At 38.3% G+C, this 21,705-nt stretch overlaps 1 protein-coding gene across 2 annotated transcripts in view; it reads right to left on the reverse strand.

The window, feature by feature from the left end:
* The window catches only part of plxnb2a.1 (plexin b2a, tandem duplicate 1), a 107,348-nt gene that overhangs the window by 84,818 nt on the left and 825 nt on the right, over positions 1-21,705 (reverse strand). The window lies entirely within an intron of this gene.

Raw genomic sequence — 21,705 nt, forward strand, 5'->3', positions numbered from 1 at the left:
ATACTTTAATAATAAGCACTTTAATTTTACTATGGCTACGTTTAAATTACCGTCATGTTAATGTCACATTTTCAAATTAATATATTATTTAGAAAAGTGCATGCCTGGAGCGTAAAACAAAACCATTTTATTTTACATCAGATATAGCACGCAGTCATTTCTCTGTGGCGCTCGCAGCGGGTTTAGAGAAATGTCCACTCGGAAGATGAGCAAGGTGAGGGAGTACTTTGAAAGCCTACACAAATTTTTTTATTTTAATTTCATGTCAAACTAGTAAATAACAATTAAGCTTGCTTATTATACAACCGATTATGAGGGACAATACGGTATGAAATTTTATATCGGATTAAAGGAGAAACATTATGAATGAAACTTCCTTGACAATTGAACAGTTGCTATATAAACATCCCAACAAAGAGAATACACTTCGATTATTTATAGTTGTCATTAAATTAGTCATGCGCACATCCCTAGTTTACACCTGTATTTAGCTGCCCACTTGTGACTGGATGTTAATAATACCAGGTGTAATTGGGTTCATAGCAACAAGACACATGATCATTACTGACAGGGTAAATTAACAAATAACACTCACTAAGATACATATTAGCCTACATTCTTTTGCATTGGGAATATTTGGGTATTAGGAAAAGGGTAATTCCCAGTCATTTACATGGCCAGACAGAGGAATTCAGGAGATTTCTTCCAGAGGATATCAAAACTTGTGGATTTGGCTGTAAGCCAGGACAGTCCATAGTTTCAGTGTTTACTTCTGTTTCCGCTCTATTCCGACCTCTTTTCAGATCACAGTCATTGTTTGGCAAGTGAATCCGTTAGCTCAAGAGATTCATATACTCAGAGGCTATTGTTAATAAACAAAACCACATCACGGACACAATGAGCTTAATTCACCAACATAATACACTCAGACATGCACGCTCATGCAGGAATAAATCAAGCATGAATTTAACTCAACAGTTTCCTCCACATTGTCACAATGGGTCTGCCATCACAGTGGTGCAGAGAAAAAAAAAGGATGATTATAATATATATAATCCTATATTATTATATAGGCCATACTTTTTTTTTTCTGAAGTAAGGTCCCATGAGAGCTGACGCTTCTGTTGATTAAACAGGTGCTCAGCATTAGACACGGATGAAGGTGCCTGATTTGCTCCAGCTAGCAGTGACCATGTGATCTCCTACGGCTTTGGTTGCTTTGCCAACGTGTCAACACACCATTTATCATTTACCTGACCTTCAACAGCAATCAGGTGAGCAGAGCCAAATATTTGCACGTGTTCAGTTACATACCTCAATATGCGACCTCTTCAAAAAAGGCCCATTAGTTTAGCTGCATATTACTTGTCGGCCTATGATCTGTCTGAGATTGAAGCAGCAGCTCTGATTCTGAAAAGAGAGATGTGTGCTCCACTTCACATACTTAAACAACCGTACATGATTTTAGTGCACTCGATACATTTTATTCAGCAATGATGCATTCAATTGATCAAAAGTGACAGCAAAAACATTTATAATGTAACAAAAGTCTTTTGAATATTTTATTCATCAAATAATCCTGAAAAAATAAAAATAAAGAAATCAGTTTCTCCACAAAAACATGTGACACTGAAGACTGGAGTAATGATGCTGAAAATTCAGCTGTGTCATTCAAAAGAATAAATGACATCTCAAATATATAAAAATAGAAAAGTTATTTTAAATCTTAAGAATACGAATCATAATAATTCACAATATTACTGTTTTCTGCATTTTGGGATGCACCCATTCTTAAATCTTGCATCAGATACTGTACGATTCGAATAATACTACAGTATATGATAACATGAAGTGCTGTACAGACATAAGGTGGCCAGCTGATCATTTATGGCATAAATACCAAATTATAGAGTAACTTACAGTGGTGTATCACACTAGGGAAACTCAATTTATTGGATTCAGAAATGCAATGTCATGTATTACACTACTCACTGGATTCTCTCGTCCAGTCTCACTCCTCCTCCAAGTCTCGCACTCACGACACGAACACTCCGACTTAATTTACATAATCAAGTTCACGAAGCCAGTTTAATAATTTGGCCTCCTGGCCGGCTGCCTACCACAGGCGGCATTCCATTGTTGGGATCTTATTAAATATCTCACATTCCATCCTGGGCTGTGAGCCGGCCACTAACTAATTAAGCCCGAGACATTGGAGGAAAGGAAAGAACACACACACATTTACTCACACAAGAACATATCTAGTTATCCTCAGTGCTTTTTATTTCCATTTGCTGTGCATTTCTTTCATATACAACTGCACTAACTTTGTGGTAATTCAATCCATCCATACCTATATTTTGTTATCATCTACACAAACACTTTATAGCATGTGCACTCACTTCAGGGTTAAATATGGCTGGCAGACAACATTTAGCCTCTCTGAAATAACAATACAGATTGTTTTGGCCTCTGGCTGTAAGACACATGGTGGTAGCAACTGAGTAAAGCATTAAAATGAGGCGGTTAAGCAGATATGATTCTGTGAAGCTCAGTTTTGTTGCTGTAACACTAATGGCCATGGGGAGCATCAGCATGCTGGGACATGAATGTCGAAAAATCGTTGCACAAAGCGGGGAAACGTGCCTTGTGTCTTTGTGTGTAGGGTGTGTGTTTGTGTGAGAGGAGGTTAGTGTGAATTAAGGTCAAAACAACATGTGACCACATGCACTCGTGTGTATATCATTTTAACAATTGCACCGCGCAGAGAATATGAGGGTGACTCCCACAAAATTGGTCAAGAAAAAGTCCAGGTCATATTTCACTCCATTATATTGAACTGTGAATATATCCAGACGGATCCTCATAGAGCGGTCCGTAGCTTGGTTCCGACCTCGAGACATGACGACACAGTAGCACCATTTAACCGGTTCAACAGTTTAAAGTGAGCAGAACACACCACAAGCGCTCATTATTAATCAGTATGTTAAGAGCATTTCATAATATACGATGTTATAATTGGGAAGATTATTTGTAGAGAGACAAAAAAAATAATATTACTAGTTAAAGGTGGGGCATGTGATTTGCAAAACGGACGGCAGATTTTGAAAATACACAACTCAAATGGTCCTACCTTCTTTCCTTTGACTCCACCCATTCGAAGAACATGGACATGGATGGGGGAGGGGGGTATGGTACGACCGTTTGATTGACGCACTTACTGTCCAATGATTCTAGGTGGTCTTGGAAATTATTGGCTGGAGTTTTTCGAGTCCTGCCCGTTCCACAGATGATTATATTGCTTAATTTTCATTTCAGTGCTTCTAACTCAGTGGCTGTAAGTGGGTTAGGAATAGGATTTCAAGTGATTTTGAAAAAATGGCCAAAAAAAGAGATTCACATACCCCACAAATGTGCAACATTCAGATTCATTCCGGGTTAAGAGAATTTTGGGCAAAATGTGTTTAAATGTCATTAAAATAATTAGCAATTTGCAAAATGCAAAAGCAAAATAATCCTGGCTTCTGCATATATATGCATTACTGTATTACACTGCCTATAAATAAAATTAAAATTTTTATACTGTATTTTGGAATACAGTAAAATGCAGTATCAATAACAATCTAAATAAATATGAATATGGGGGATTGCATAAATAAACAAAAATAAATTCAAATGTAAAACATTTATTCATTACAGTTAACAATTTTTGGCTAAAGTGTGTTTAACTGTATTGAAAAATTCACAATGTAAAAAAAAAAAATCGTACTAGTCTTAAAATAGGCTTTATTTTTATTTTAACAATATATTTTTTTAAATTAAAAAAGTATAAATAAGATGGTGTCACAAAAACATCATGAGGAAAATATATTGGCCATTTAGATGATGCTCCGAGTGATACTTGGTAATGTTAAAACATCCATAAATACATGCACACAAAGAAAACAGGCTGTCATTTATTCCGCAATGGTCCATTAAAGCAGTAAGGCATAGTCACACCTGCTAATGGCTTCCACCCACACACGCCCATTCACACACACACACACACACACACACACACACACACACACACTCGCACACACGCAGATATGCACACACTAAAGTGCAATCAAGCGAGTTATTATAGCCTGGGGGAAACATGATTCATGAGGTTATTAATGACACTGACATGCATCAACCTCAATCAGATGTACAGTAGAGCAGCACACCTACCTAACCATATTTATCAGTTGTGATATCTGACAGAGGGCCGGGGCTCAGCACGTCCCCTCTTAAGAGTGTGTGTGCTGTGAATCTTGTTATTGTGATACATGATTAGCTCTGCAGGTGAACGGTTAAGACCTCACACACTGTCTGCCACCACCAACACACACGTGTTGATTCGTCTACGTGCGCTCGTCCGTTCTCAACATGATAATCAGTGCCAAGTTACACTTTGAATTCATAAAATGGAATTGTGCTCCGAGTGAAAGATTTATTTTCCTAGCCATAATGTTTTATGTTAACTTTGAAAGATAAACAAGAAAGAAATTGAATTGTTTTTTATGGTATGAGAAGAAAGACATTAAGCGAGACGCTCTGTGGTTTCTGCCTGTCCAGGCCAGAACTGAACACCATGTACTTGATATCAAGTCCCTCAACAGTTTTTTTTTAGTTTTTTTATAATCTGCTATGTAAGCACAAGTATTATACAGAATCTGTGTTATAATAGAAATATAACACAGAATCCAGTGTCAGGCATGTCGGATGGATTTGGCAGCGTGTCGAGTAGACAAAAGCAACTTTTGTGGCGTGCCGATCAGCCGGTTCTGTTAGGCATTTTTAGACACAGAACTCAGTGTGCAAAACTGTGACTTCTGTTTGAATTCAAAACAGACAGACAGACAGAAAATAATAGTGGGCCCATGCTGTAAAATAAAGATTGCCAAAAATTCACTGTAGAAATATATGGTGTATATTTTTGCCATTATGAGATGGTATTTTGGTATTTTATTTGAGTAATATACACATATATATATACATACACACACACACACACACACACACACACACATATATATATACTCATATATATATATATATATATATATATATATATTTTTTTTTTTTTTTTTTTTATCTCATCACAGGAATAAATTACAATTTAAAATATATTAAAAGAGAAAAAAGTCATTTTTTAACATGTGATACCATCTCACAATATTACGGTCTTTACTGTATTTTTGCTCAAATAATAAATGCAGCCTTGGCGAGCATAAAAGACTTCTTTCAAAAATATTACTTTTGAATGGTAACAAGGTGACAATGGAAGTATTAAGTGTCAGACAATGGAAAACAAGTTCCTAACTGAACATAAAAGATTGAAGTGCATGAGTGTGAATGTATAAAAGGGAATGGGCTGGCTTTAATGAGAGAGATGGAGTCTGTGAAGGTGCGTGTTTGAGTACATGAAGCTTCAATGACACCGGAGAGGAGAGTTGAAAGCTGTGAAATGCAGACACTCAGTAAAGAAGCATAATTACAGGAAATGACAAGTGGAACTGTGGAATGCAGCCAGTGAACACACGCCATTCAGCAGAGATTCACTGCCTCTAAACACACCTCGGTCTGTGTACCTCTTCGTAACTGGACTGGTACGCCCATAATACACAATAGCAAGAGGGAATGATCTGACATTCTCCTACCTGCTTTGTCGGACAAAAATGGCGGATTCGGCGGATGGCGCATTATGATTGGTCAGATCGCCTGTCAATCAAACTCCATGTGAAGGGTCAATTACAGGAGGAACACACCACAATTGTGAAAAACACAAAACACACCACTATCAAAGCAACAAAAAGAGACAGAGAGGTGAAGGGTCAAGCCTGTCGTACCGGGGGAGGCAGAGCCAGAACCATGCTGAGAGTTTCGGAACAGACAGTTGTCATGGAGATGGAAGCGCGCTCGTTCCATAACTGCTGGTCTAATGTAGAAATTTGAAAGCTGACAGCTCTGACAGGTTTGGAGTCTAATCTCACTGCCCACTGGTTCCAGGTACACAATTTATTAAAATTTCTTGAGTGCAGGAGACATTTAAATACGTCTGGAGAAGAAGAAAAAATGGTCTAGCGAGTTTCTTTTAAAAAAAAAAAAAAAAAAAAAAAAAAAAAAAATCAATGGTAACAAGAACTTTCTAATTAAAACAGCATCGGCTACTGCAGACTATTCTCTGAGAGGTCTGACCAAAATGCTGGCATGGGTCGGAGGAGGAGGATGATGATGATGATGACGATGACAAAGCTTTTGAAAAGCATGGGGAAAGAACTCGAGCGGAGAAAATGCTGCTCCGTGGTGTGATGAGACAGACACCATCATCACAAATCCGGTTAAGGCTCCAGTTTGTGTGAGGAGAATTGATTTGTGTGTGTGTGTGTGTGTGTGTGTGTGTGTGTGTGTGTGTGTGTGTGTGTGTGTGTGTGTGTGTGTGTGTGTGTGTGTGTGTGTGTGTGTGTGTGTGTGTGTGTGTGTGTGTGTGTGTGTGTGTGTGTGTGTTGAGGTCAGTGTGTATAATGGAACAGACAGGGTACATCAGCCTCTAATCACTTCAGCACTCTCATCCTCCAAACACACACACACACACACACCTCATACCTGCAGATGCTCTTATCTCAGCAATTCTAGAGATGGAGACTCTGGCTCAGACACTCTGAGCTAATAAAGTTGAGACTAACTGCATATTACTTATGTCACAGAGTGAGAACATGAGAAGCAGAGATGGTAAGGCTGCATAGTCTTTTCTCCACCCACAATGCACTGCACACCAGCTTAAAATAAAACCAAACAGCATAGGTAAGTAGAACGTGTTCCTGGATCAACATTTTTGTTAGTCCTGGAACAACATTCCTATTAAACAATAATACATTCATACCATGACTTGGAAAAACCTCTTCTATGATGACCATGTGTTTTTATTTCTGTTGAAGCCTTGTTAATATAATAAAATACGTCATTATGTATTTTGTCAAAAACCTTCTTAGAAATGTCTTAGAAAAATATTCATTTATATTAGCAAAACTGCATACAGCGCTTAATATTGTATTTATAACCTGTATTTATAATTCATGATATCTATGAAAATACTTTTTACCCTGAAAAACACTTAAATAATTAAACCTAAAATAATGATTAAGATGTGTAACACTAACATGTATTGTAGATGTAATAACTATGTAATAATTATGTTATTGCTTTTTAGTTGATGGTTACACAACATTACATTTAATCATTACATTTGAACTTTTCCTGAAAATGGTATGAAAGTTAAATAAGAAATACATTTATAAAACTTATATGAATACAAAAAATTAATTTCTACAAAATTCCTTAAAATAATAAGAAAGCAAAATGAATGCATACACTGAGCTATTGGGTCAAAACAATTTGCACCTATTCAACCCCTCTCCTCCAACCATCTGTAATGTAGAGACCCTGTTCTGTGTCTGCACACCACCCAAGCTAATGGAAAATGCATTAAGAATATCCAAGCCTTTATGTTATGGGTGATTGTCCCTCCCTTACATGGTTTGCCATTTCACAAGCCTGCGACTATTACCACCTACAACTCAAGTATTAATGAGAGTCTGCCCTGCTCTCGTTCTCCCAATCCCACTCTTTTTTTCCCCAACACACACACACACATCATGGCTCAAGGACACCACAGAAGAATCATGTTAAGCTGGGCGGAGCAGGTAAGATTGGATTCAGACTCATATCAAACTCACTGAATTACATTATTGATCACAAGACAGAAAGGTTATGAAAGAGCAATGGGGGCTACGCCAGTATCCAATCTGAGAAGCAAGAGTATCTGTGAGTCCCGAGAGAGCATGGGGTGCTCTGTCGGACAATTCATAACACACACAAACGCACACACACACACAGTGTGGCTCTATAATTGATTAAAACTGGCTGAGAGGGCAACTGGTGTGCAGACCCTCATGCATAATTCCCGATCTGTGCCCGAGTTGCACTGAAACACTCCTTATGATAATCTCCCATCAGTCCTTTCCTTGGAGACGAAGAGAGAAACACAGTGGCCGGCGCATTTGTTTCACAGGAAGGTTAACTAGGCCACGCTGCAAACGAAAAGAAGTGATCGCGGACACACTCGCTTGCACTTCATGTTGACAGAAGCCGGCTGGAGCTCTTATCTCGGTGGAATGCACAGCGGCCGCTGCCTGATAAGAGCCGATGTTCCAGAGGTCGTTCAAACGCTTAGGCAATGGCCGGGCGGAAAAGAGGAATGGCGCTGCAAAGCAAACCAGCTCACTATCTAACCACTACGTGGTTTGTTTGCCTGTTCAAGCGCGTGCGCAGGTGATAGCGTAGCTTGTTGTATCGCCAGGAGTAGCTGTTGAAGTTTGTTTGACATCTGAGGGATGTCTCTCCTAAAGGCGGCTCAGGACATGAGAGATGCATTAGAACTTCTGGCCCTAAACCCAGGTCTGAGTAAATGCATAATCAAAGTGTTATGATGTCAAAAAATGAAAGCAATAAGCAAAACCTGACACAAGAACACTCGGGCATGTTTCTCCGTAAGATCCTTTCCATTACTTGGACTTTGCAACTGAGTAGGACTAATTACATATATTAAACTGAGGAATTTACAGTCAGCTCTGCTCTGTATGGCTCGCTAGTGAGACAGCATGCTGAGAAGAAAGACAGCAGAGCGAGAACAAGAGAGGGGGTTGGGAACCATGGGACATTCCAACTAGTGAACACTTTAAAGACAGAAACACTTTGCGTGAAGATGTGAATGTAATGCTAATAGAGACAACAGGTCCTGTTTACAAGTTTAACATGCGTTCTTGTGTTATTGTGATGGTAACCAATCTCATTCTTCATAAAATGTTCCATTAAACCAGATATGCTATTATTTGAAACAGCAGGCTATAAACAAGGCGGACAACTTGCACAAAAATATTTGGTAGAAACCATAACAATTAATGTGATAATGCCACCTTTCAGTTAAAAGAGCCAATCTCTTTTATGATAGAGGCATCGCCGGTTTGTTTACACTTAAATGCACTAGCGTATTAGAACAGTGTGAAAAACTAGCCTTTTAGCATAACTTAAAGGCACAATATGTAACTTTTTTGCTTTAAAAATAGCAAAAATCACTATATCTATGTTATATATTTTTTTTAGTTGTGTACTTACATTATCCCGACTGTTTCCAACAACTTTCAAACCAGGAGAAATTTGTACTTTAATTCGAAGACACGTCCCGTTTCTTTATTTCCGTTTTGTCGCCGTCAATGGCGTCATATCCGCGTTGTCCCTGGTTTCCGCTCATACTGCCATAGCAACCAGAGCCCTCTGATAGTAACCAAGGTGACTGACGTGGACAACTGTGTAGTTCGCAATGTCTATTTGCACGCTGTTGTTGTTTCGTTCAAACATTATGGACCATGGCAAGCAGACTTTGGATAAAAAAGGAGAACTAAAACGAGAATCAATATCTGGAGCTCCCATAGACAGTATATAAACGAGAGCTCCACGTCCGAGACTTCGACCGCTCCTTCATGTACTTTATTAAACAGGTGAGCACATTTACATAAAACTAATCAATGTTATATAGTTCAACAATGATAAAATGTTAGAATATGATCTGTATGTTATTCTAATGTTGATCTAGCTTACTGCTAGTCTCATACAGACAAACTAACACATACATTTCAACACATTCAAATGCAGTTTAGTGTGCTAGCGTAATGTTAGACCAAGTGAAACAGCGCTGCGTTTCCAACCTGTGAGTTGTAATTCTGCACTTGCGTGTAGTTCGGTAGAATGAAATGTCCATATTCCTTTTATATCCGCGGGACTCGCGTCGCGTGTGGAGCTGATAGCTGTCTCTTAGCAATCCCGACCTGCTTCATATCACAGTCATGATAAAAACATCGATGTATTCACTCATCCATAAACATTATTAGATCGGTCGGCTTGACGTTGACGACAAGATCCATAATTCTTAGCAAATGTTGCGTCATCAAACTACGCCTTTGTTATTGTAAGAGGTTAGCGACCCCTAGCGGAGAAAAAATTCCATACTGTACGTTTAAGCTAACAAAACACAATATGATTTAATTAACTTATTGCTGATTTGAAATATATTACAAAATTTTAGCAATTTTTAGCCATTCCCCATTGAAATAAATATTTGCTGTGCGTGTGTATGCATAATATCTTTATAGAAAACAAAGATAGCTTGGATTTATATGGAAACTAGTAATAAACATACTGACAATCTAACTAACTTTAACAAACTTCCATCTCTTTTTATGATTAAAAGAGAAAACGAACCACAGAAGACGACATTTTACGCTAATGCCTGCTGTATTGTTTCTTTAACCATGAAGCGTTATATGAGAGAGAGAGAGAGAGAGAGAGAGAGACAAGATCGAGAGAGAGAGAGAGAGAGAGAGAGAGAGAGAGAGAGAGAGAGAGAGAGAGAGAGAGAGAGAGAGAGAGAGAGAGAGAGAGAGAGAGAGAGAGAGAGAGTGTGAGAGTGTTTTACCCCACAAGTGGCGTGAGGTAGGCCTACATACTGTATTATGAAGAAAACACTGATAAGGAAGAAAACTATAGAGAATTGCTATAGAAAGCTTTTTAAATTATCTGTAGTGAAGCAAGTAGGTGGTCAGTAGTATCAAGCTTCGTATGTAAAACAACTTTACACTTTACAGGCCACAACATTGCTGTGCTTTTGCTGAATCAGAATCAAACAGAATCTCATCTTTTGGTGCGTGTGCATGAAGGAAGAGATGAGATCAGGCCTCTGAGAGCAGCACTGTGACATTTGTTTCTGTTTAACAGCTAGAGACTGATGCAGTGGGCAACTTTGATGAACGCTGGGAGACTGTCAGGGAATTCTGGGAAAACTGCTGTGGTCAGAGCTGGAACTAAGCAAAGAGAAAGAGAAAGGGAATGACAGAGAGCAAAAGAGAGGGAGAGGAAGAGAAGGAAATAGAAAGGCATGCAGCCAACATCAGGCGGGCAGCAAGCCAGCGCACAGGAAATTAAGCTCATGAGCTGAAACAGAGACTCCGACACACACTAACATACACAGAACACATTCACAGAACAAAATTAGGCTGTTTATGTATGAGAATCTATACGTGAAATCGGTTAAATCTCCATTTTACACGTATTCTCATATTTCTCTTTCTCACACAGACAAATGTGGACACTCTACATTATCTGTTCAGTGTATCGCTGAAGCCATTGGAAAAAAACACTCTGTGTGTGTGTGTGTGTGTGTGTGTGTTATGAATTTTCCCACACAGCTCAACTTGGAAATGCCAGAGTAGATTCAGAGTTCAAACATAAATGCATCACTACTAATATTACTCATACTTAGGGTTAGGGATTTGACGAACATCAAACCCAAGTATTAAACTTGAGAACGTAACTCAATTGTACTCATTGTACAATTATACAATACACAATCACGTGGCTTGTTGAGAAGGTGAGTACTATTACTTGTTTAACTAACCATATCTAAAAACATGGATATCATATTTTGTTCAGGCAGCTTCTTTTTTTTTCTAAACCGTTGCTTTTTTTTTTAAGAGCACAGAAACCCTTGAAAATTGGATGCAAACTACATTCATATGTTGTTTGAAATCCAATTAATAGCTTTTTTTTTTTTAAATAAGAATGAGTAATTCCAGAAAATTCAAGAATTGTTTTTCCCAGTAGTATGTAACATCGAACAAAAAGCCCTGAGTTGCTGTATAGCAACTAATGAAAACACATCAGAGATTAATTACACGAACAATGAAAAGACTTCATCACGTGCAAAATTACTGGGCAATGAGTCAATCGAAAGATCGGGTATGAAAAGCAAACCGGATTTGTGTGCAGAGAGAACAGAGCCATCAAGACTTGGCCAGTAAGAAACCACTCAACACTACCATCGCTATATTGTATATAACTTTATCTCATGCATTATCATCTCTGACCTGTGCATAACCGCTCTATGTGCGCGTGCTGCATTGATCTGTCAAAATGAACACTGCAGCACATACTTATCACACACTCTGGGAAGTCCATAACCGGTGCTACGTCACACTGCAGAAAAAACAAGGTGATTTACTGCCCATAAAACGCAACTGGAGGCAAGTAAAGGTCAATCAGTTAACAGGTCGTTCACTTCCCAAGTTAGCAGCACTCTGTCTCTCTCTCTTCCTATGTCCCTTTAGAAATCGACAAAGTTTATAGAAAATCATTGAAGCTTCAAAGTAAGGGTTCTACAACATATTTTCGATATTGGCTAGTTGACAGCTTTTTCAACGACTAGTTGGTCTTAAAGAAGCCAAGCTTATCATTAAAGGTGCTGTATCTAACTTTTTCACTCTACTAAATCATAAAAATACTATAATATGTTTGCAGATATTTAGGAAACATGCTAAGTTCACATACTCGTTTCTCTGAAAAACACTTCTACAGCCAGTTATTTTACTTTGAAATGTGCGTTCCGTGTTGGAATGTCTGTTTTTGTTTTGGTCTGTCAGTGTGATCTCTCCCACTGCCAGTTCCTCCAGTAGTATTTTGACACCCCGGGATGCCAGTTTGCAGGAATCACAGCGTATTGCAGCAAGCAAAAATTATCGGTATCCATCTAAAAATCACTATGAACAAGAGCATATTAAAACACGGATAAATCAACTCATCAACTTACATAAGCATGTAAGTCTCCTCGGCTTACATTGTCAATTGTGCTCGTTGCATGAGCGTCGAGTCTGAGGAGGAGGGGGCGGGGGAAACAACGATCTCCGATATTTTTCATTTGGACTGCAGTACCTATTTCGAACACTAGCAGTCATTCTTAAAGAATGCACCTTTAAGGTTTATGAGATCCCAATCAGGCAGATGACTATGCCTATGACTCACTGCAAAACAGCAACTGCTGGGATGGGTATTACTGCTTAATTTCCTTTCCTAAACTTCCAGAACTTCCAAAGTGAGGCTTTCCAGTCAGGAATCTAGGTGGGAGTTTCCCTTCTGTCAGCATACAGTGATAGCATAATCTGTGACCATGAAAATCAGGCCTGCTGTGACTCCACCTTCGTCCTCAATACATCAAGATCTGACAGTTGATGTTTAAATGAACTTCGACTCCAGTTGTTATTCAAGTGCCCTCCTTCCCACATTCCCAAGGATAAACACATGTAAGAACACACATTTAAATAAACACTAATCACATTCCATGCCCGCAACATGCTTGCGGTTCTTAGTGTCTCTCATTGTCAACAGGACAAAGAATGCAAACTTATGAAATCTTTTCAATACACACACATATCATCATGCCCTAAGCCCCAGAAGCAGGCTGTCTCCGTAATTAATATTACTGATCCCGGGAAAAAAGGGAAGAGGAAATATCCTATAGCTCAGGGCTACTGGCACAGCGCAGCAGGACAAAAATATTAGCAGTATTTTAAAGATGATAATTAAAATTAAAGCTCAGTGTGAGGAAATTGGACTGTTTGAGGATTAACGGCACCACCGCTGATGCCCGTGGAGGAATTAATTCCCGCTGTGTCAATGTTATCGAGGAGCAATTCACCGGTACATATCACAGACACAAAAGGCCAACTAGCAAGTCTTTTAAGCAGATTTTCCATCAAAAAACTAAAAAGACACAAAATACAGCAATCGGTGGACAAATAAATGTATTCAAAAGAGGCCATGGGGTCGCTCGTTTGAGAAACCGTAACAACTACACCACTAATTTCATGGGGAAAAAATGATGAAAATGGATAGGAAGATTTGTATAATTAGCATCTGATAAAGGGGATATTTGTAGAAATATCATCATTATATTCTAAGAACCACTTGTAGGTTCACTATCTACAAGGCTTGCAATTGTCAAATTAAACAGTACAATATCAACCCTGTTACATTTCTGAAGCCATAACACATGAAATAGCACAAATTCATTTGACAATGTTAAAAATGATTTTATAAAACTGGAAAAGCCAGCCTTTTATACAAAGGCCGCATGATTCAGCCATATGTCATTTCACATGGGCCTCGTTTTTGGCCAGGGCTGAAGACCATGGGACGGTTCCAAGTGTTTTTTGTGTATTCAAGATTTAGACCTACATGACTCAGTGGGATGGGTTTATATAAACCGTGCATGCCATTTTTGCACGGCTGCGGCTCCTGTTGAGCTCCTGTGCGGTTCATCAAGTCGCACTGTTACGCAAGTGCATTCATCATCCAAATTAGATGGAGCTAAATGCAGAAAAGCAGCGTCTGCTTTGAAGTTCTGCAAATGAGAAGCACTTGACTGACATTAGGGCAGAGATGAATAGATGTTGCCACCTCTCTCGCTCTCTCTGTCTCCTGGCAAGCAGGGAGTAGACCATGTTCTTGTTTTTGTTTTTTCAGAACCCTGAATAAAAAGCAAGCTGGAAGGGAGAACTCAGTTGGAGGGTCTTCAAAACAGCAATAGTTTCAATCTTGGAAGCCTCCTTAAACAGTCAGAACACAGAGCGTGTCTGTAAGGACAAGCACCTTGTTCAATAACTGCTCAGTCAATGGACTTTTGTTAGGATTGTGTAACGTTGTAAAACCCGGGTCAAAGTCCTCATGTTTCTGGTTGAAAGAGATTTAGCGTTCATGGAAGCGTAACCTGACCCCAGAGTGCTTGCAAACTGAATTCAGAGTAAAAGATGCCGGTCATTTTATTCCCGAACAAACAATAAACCCAAATGGCGACCGTGATTACATTAAAAACGGCCTTTTGAGGTACAGATCATCATGTCATGATGCTAAATACCATTTCTAGGCATAATAAAGGTGGTGAATAGATGAATGAATGAAGCAATCAATCGTCCTAATGACCACTTGAGTTCATTATGAGCTTTTGTCAGACGCTAGTTACGGAAAAAGAGACAGCCAGACAGGGCGACAGGTTGTGGGTTTGTGGGAGGCTCCATATGTGTTGTGAGACACAGTAGGAGATTGGGGGATGTGGCATCATGTGTGTGTCCCCAGGAGACTTACAGCTGTCACTTACATGCAGGAGAAGAAGTGTGATCTCACCTCACACACTCTTTGACACCACCCACGTGTTTGGCCACACACACACACACTTTTCCCAGCCTGACAGATAATGTACACACCTGCCAAAACACCCCACAAGGGCAGCTAATGGATATGTGGTTGGTGACAGGTTTCTAAACAAACCGTTTAAAAGCTGAGAGGCCTGTCTCGAGTGAACCCCGAAATGCACCAGAGACATTACTGTGACAAATCACTCAGTTGCTCTTGGCAAGATGCTGATACAGAGTTACTAATTAATTCTATCAACTATATTTAGAGACAATGCTCACACACGCAGTAAAGTCACACCCACGGACATGACAAGTACGGTCAAAAAACGCAGAGCTGACATACCTATTCATTGAGTCATGGTACAGAGGACGGAGGCCTATACAGATCCAGTTTGTCAGAAACTTGCACAAACAAAACAGAAGTAGTGTTGATGACACTGACCTTTACACAAAGTCCAAACATCATGAGTTTTTCTATTCAGGACTCTTTCTAGTCTAAAAATTCACTTTAGGATGAAGTTGAATGAGACAACGTCCTGATTTCTGTAAACCAACTGAAGTTCCTTTAAGACATCAGCTATAGTGACCTTGAATTACCTTTTATTTCATTCTTTCACCAGCACTGTAAATTGATTTATCTGCCAGGCCAGTTTATCAGCCAATATGCGTCAATAAAAAAAAAAAAAATCTGCTATTTTTCTAATACAGCCTTTTAATGTTTTGAATTTAAGCTAGGATAGGAGCACAACTGATAATATTTTTTCAAAAAAATTTCGATAACCGATAAAGGACCAATAAAATTCTAAAACACTAAGAACTAGTAAGTCAATCTATACCAAAAGCTTTGTCAATTAATAATACAAATAATTTGAGCAAAGTGTAAAATTTCAACAAGACGATAATATATTTTCAAACATTTTGAGATACCCTACAATTCCCTGCAATTCACTTATTACAATTCTATATTCTATTGTCAAAATAAAAAAACACAAAACACAAAAAATGTGTTAGTCAACCTGCCAACATCTTTGTCAATTAATTTTAATAATAAATACTAAAATTAAATACTAAATGTAAAAATTGCAGCTAGGGATGCACCATAATTTAACAATTACAGACATTTTTCGTGAACCAATAAATTACCAAAATACAAATTCTACACTATACGGTCTAAAATATAAATAAATAAAACACTAAAAACCAAACTCAATCATTTTAAATGGCAAATGTTAATTTAGGCATCACAAATTAACGTTAATTATTATTAAATTGTTTTTTAAGCATTAGTATGATGCCAATATCAGCTGATAAAGACCAAGACCAGTAATTAAATAAAATCATGAATGTCTGCAAATAATCGATTTTGCACTTACATTTCTAGTTACAATTGCTACTGTATATTAGCATTAGCATTATACCAGCTACCTTCTCTCAAGGTATCAGCTGTTGAAAAAAACGTATTGACTGAGCACTAACTCGGAGCGAAACAGCTCTCATATCATATAACTCTCAAAAAAGCAGGCCTATGCCTTCTCAGTAGGGAACACCGCCTATGAGGTTATCCATACACAAATCAATGACTGTTGAAGTATGTGACTGAACATAAACAAAGTTTAGTAGAAGCATAGGCACGAAAAAACAATGATCCAACAAAACGATATCTCTCATCACAAACATTAGTGCACCAGGCAGTCCAGGCGGAAGTCTGAAATAAACATAACCTTTGTCCCCTGATAATGCACAAGAAGGGTGATGTGAGCAAACGAATCTGCCTGCATCAGCCCCAGAAGACCTGTGCTCTAGAACATGCCCTGGCATGCCTTTATCTAACACTTCCTCTCCACCTCATTCCCAATAATTAAATATGATGCCGAAAGCCACATTCTGTATTAAATAAAGCTGATTGGAGGGGGGACGAGGTTGTATCAGGCATTGTGGCAAAGTGGCGGCTTCTCGATAGGCATCAGCCTTTGTGCAGCTTTTTCATTATTCTCAGCACAATCTACAAGTGCAGATCCATTAGTGTGACATAGGCGTAAATTAGTGGCCATAGAAATCCATTAGCGTCACAGAAAATGAGGACTCAGAGCTGAAGTGATTTTCTCAAATTGACAAGATGTTTTCTTCAATTGCAAAAGCTGACAGAGAAGGGCAACCTGCAGAAAGATTTTCAGGGGCATACGGGGCCTACAAAGTTCAGCTGACCTTAAAGGCATAGTTCACCACCAAACTTTTATTAACTTAGTGTTACGTACATATTATGTTTTTATATGTTAATATCGATAATAAAGAATAAAAATTCCAAATGAAAACTGTAATTATTAACTCACCCCCTTTTGCTCTTTACTTTCTTTATTCTGTGCAACACAAAAGCTGAATTTTATAGAATATTCTGACCAAAACACCCTGGAGTCACCATAAAAGTATGAAAAAAATGGTTAGAATATAACATATACTATGTCTTCTTAAGCCTTGACATCAGCCTTCATGAGAGTTTATGAATGAATCGCTCTTCTGAGTCAAATCTTTTTAATGAGTTGGTTGATCCGGACAGTTCTTAAATGATACGTTCATGAATCAAACTGATCCATTTCTCAAGTTCAACTGAGCTAATGATCCCATCACAGCAGTTAACCGCCCACTAGGGATTAAGATTATCTGTGAAGAAAAAAAAAAAAAGAAAAAAAATTTAAAGGGATAGTTCGCCCCAAAATGAAAATTGTCTTCTTTTTTTTTTAAAGAACAACCTGACAAATACAGTTTGTTTAATATAAGAAAGTAAATGAGGACTAGGGTTTTTAAACACCAAAAAGAACATTAAAGCACCATAAGAGCAGTTTGTATGATTTGTACAATATATTCCAAGTCTTTTGAAGCCATACAATATCTTTTCAATGTATTAGTTGATCCAGTTCATAAACCAGTCTGATGACTTGTTGAATTCTTGATTCTCAAGATCAACACACTGACTCAAAATGATTCCAAAGTATGGCTTCAGAAGTTCCATGGAAGTAAGTCATACAGGTTTGAAAACAACATGAGGGTGAATCAAATGACAAGTATTTATTTTTAGGTCCCTGTTCTGAGATCCATTTCAGCATAATGTCTAAACTTATTTTATATTATGCAAAACTCATGTCCACAGCGCAAAGAGAAAATTAATGAATTGGAGTTACATAATTATAAGCAACATTAAACCAGGGCCGTGCACAGGGGGGTGGCCCGGTGGCTAGAGCCACTGCCCCTCTGCCCTCATCAACTGAGGTGCCCCTCTTCCCCACACGAAACTTCTCACGATTCGTTAATCTCGATAGCTGTAATAGTAAAACCGTATAATAGCTGTAATAGTAAAAGTATTCGAGAGAGTTCCACATGTAATGCTAGCTATTTCATATGCAAGCATGTCAGCCAATCACAGCAGTGGGCGTTTACACTGAAGTCTCACAGCAGCCAATCACAGCAGTGGGCGTTTACACTGAAGTCTTACAGCCAATCACAGCAGTGGGCGTTTACACTGAAGTCTCACAGCAGACACGCCCCTTCAAACAGAGCGTTCAAATCAGAGGCTAAAATCAGGCTAGGAAATATGCCTTTTATTTCTAAATTATAACAACTTTTGATCTTAAAAACATACTAACATTATAAGGGCACCCCAGGACACATAATAAAATAATAAAATAATCCATGCAATGGGACCTTTAAGATCTTTCAGGACATGGTACCAAATAGAAAGGTTTTGCTGTAAAAGGAAAAGGTAAATACCAAAATGTAAAACGGTAAATAGTTTCTGTTATCATCACCAATGTGTAATTGTGAATCATAAAAAATTAGGTTATCAAGATCTTTCAGGACATGGTACCAAATAAAAAAGTGTTGCTGTAAATAGAACAGGTAAATATAAAAATGTAAAACAGCAAATAGTTTCTGTTATTATCAGCAATGTGTGATTGTGATGTTCTATCAAAACATCTACAATAAAGTCTAAAATGTATTTGAGCGTGTGCTGTCTTCTCTTTTAATTGTATGTTTTGTAATAACTGGATAATTTGTGTTAACAAGCAACCACCCCCTTAGTGCCCCTTTTTTTGGTTTAGGCCACTGCCCCTCAAAATGTCTGTGCACGGCCCAGCATTAAACGTACCTAACCTTGCAAAAACAGTTCGCCTTTTACTATTCCAGCACCAAATGTGTTCTTGACGGTCATAATACAGAACACCAGAGAAAAAAGCCTTTATGATTAGCTCATAAATGAGTGGGTTGCTCAGGAAGTGAGAACATCCAGATCACAGATGGGCTTATCCAGGAGGCCCCGCGAAGAAGTACAAACAAAGCAACATGCTGTACTGTCAGCAACTTCGCCTATCTTTAATGACAATTATTCAGCACTGTCACTCTCATAACAATCAACACTGATATCACAGTCAAAAGGACCTTGTCAGTGACTCAAAACAGGAAGATGAGGGTTTTCACATGATTATCATGATTCTTTAATCAAGACTCACAGAAGCCAGCTCCATGTTTTATGGCCAACATGAACAAATACAAACACAAAGTCCTCAGGAAGTGCATGAATGAGGCCACTGTGTACTGCGTGCTTGTTCCTCGACAAGAAACACAAATAAACACAGTCATTGCTCATAAGAGAAAAAGAATGGAGGAAGAAAGAGGGGTAAAAAGAGCACTCTCTCTCTCTCTCTCTCTCTCCACGCTCTCTGTTTTTGACCATTGATCTTTGACCTTGAGGGGGCCGAATGACTTCCTGCTCTGAATCACTCAAGCTACAGGATCCTTCTCATACGGAAGAATCCAAATAAAGCCCGTTTTGCGCCCGTTTATGTACAAATGACTTTAATAATTAACAACTTATTTATATAGGCCTAATAATTAGGGCAAATTGGGTTTCAAGTTTATGAATATTTCCACATATTATTTAAATCTGTTATTATTTATTCACCTTCATGTTGTTCAAAACCCATAAGACTTTGTTCATCTTCAGAACACAAATGAAAATATTTTTGAATGAAATCTCAGAGATTTTTGTCCCTCCATCCACTTGTTAAGTCGTAAATACTGTATTCCAGGGAACAGAATACCGTTTCCAGGTCCAAGCCTCCACTCAAGTGAGAATACCATCTCAACAGCCATGAGCAATATTTATTCATAGTGCACATTTAAGCTAAGCTTTTATAAATTCACAGTGCACGCACGCTAGAGTCTCTGGTCTCACGGACAGCAATATTTTAACGATTTATAAAAGATAAATCACTGTCTGGCCATCTGGGATTTCAGTATAGAGACAAAGGTTAGGATTATGATTTTTCAGTAGTTTGCTTTTGGCATCTGAAACAGTGAAGCGTAACGTGTCAGACTTAACAAGCCGATTGCAAGTCTATTCACCCAAAATTCGGACACTTCAAAACGTTCATAAAGAGATCGCAGAAGTCTTTCAATGGAGAGACAGAAATCTCTCAGATATTATGAAAAATATCTTCTTTTATGTTTTGAAGATGACCAAAAGTCTTATTGCATGTGAGTGTTAATTGTTAATAACCCCCCTTTAATGGAGCTAATATTCCACTAATAACAGTCATCACATTCATGCAATCCCACTGAAATGAATGAAATCAAAAACACTACTGCTCTTTATATTATAAGAGGTAGTTGGGATTGTGGTTAGGATGGGTTTTTATAAGGATTAAGCACACAGAAACATTGCGTATTAGTATTAGATGTCGTCTACTGTCAATGTCAAAGACTGAGATTGAATGTCAATCTGGAATAACCATCCAGGTGAGCTTTTCAAGTTGAACACCTGTACACCACGACTACACTTGGACTTGAACATTCAAGTAAAAAGGTTCAACGCTTTACCGTAATATGCCTTTAACTCATAAATAAACATTCAAAGTGATCAGTTGTGTAACATTGTCAGCAATGAACTTCACTGCAATACAAACAGCAACGCAGCCATCCAATTACAGAGCAAAGGGAAATTTGATTACCTCATTACAGTTGATTTTATCACAACAGCTTGTATAATATGAGAGCTGGGTGTAATTGGGAGAATAAACAAGCCGGGAGAAAATGAAATGAAGGTAAGTGAAACTCTTCAGATGATGACGACAGGAACAGAGATAGCTGTGCTTTCTTCGGGCTGTGACAAATGGTTCACGGCCAATCAAACACAACATGTAGAACTAAATATCCCATCATTAAACCTTGTTTCACATTACTAAAGAGCATCTTAGGTGGGAATGGGCCAGATGTACTATTAAGAAAACATATGTCAAGCATCAGCACAGTGTTACAGGAACAAACATCCGGCTACAAAAAGCCAACAGGATGAGTAAAGGAGAGCAGTTTGTGTTATACGATCAACAACATGCAAATTTGTGTTAATCCCGAAAATCTTGTTTCTTTAAGACCTCAAAGATTTGAAGGCAAAAATACGAGTGAATAGAAGCCAAATTGTGGCACTTAACAAAAGTATCATGGTACTTCTATGTTTTTTGACATGTAAGCATAAGCATAGTAGCCTATCATGTTTTTATCTGAATACCGTGGTACTGCTATGGTGTTTTGGACACAGTATCATGGAATTCTT

This window comes from Rutilus rutilus (genome assembly GCF_951802725.1).
Source record: "Rutilus rutilus genome assembly, chromosome: 4".
Lineage (NCBI taxonomy): Eukaryota > Metazoa > Chordata > Actinopteri > Cypriniformes > Leuciscidae > Rutilus > Rutilus rutilus.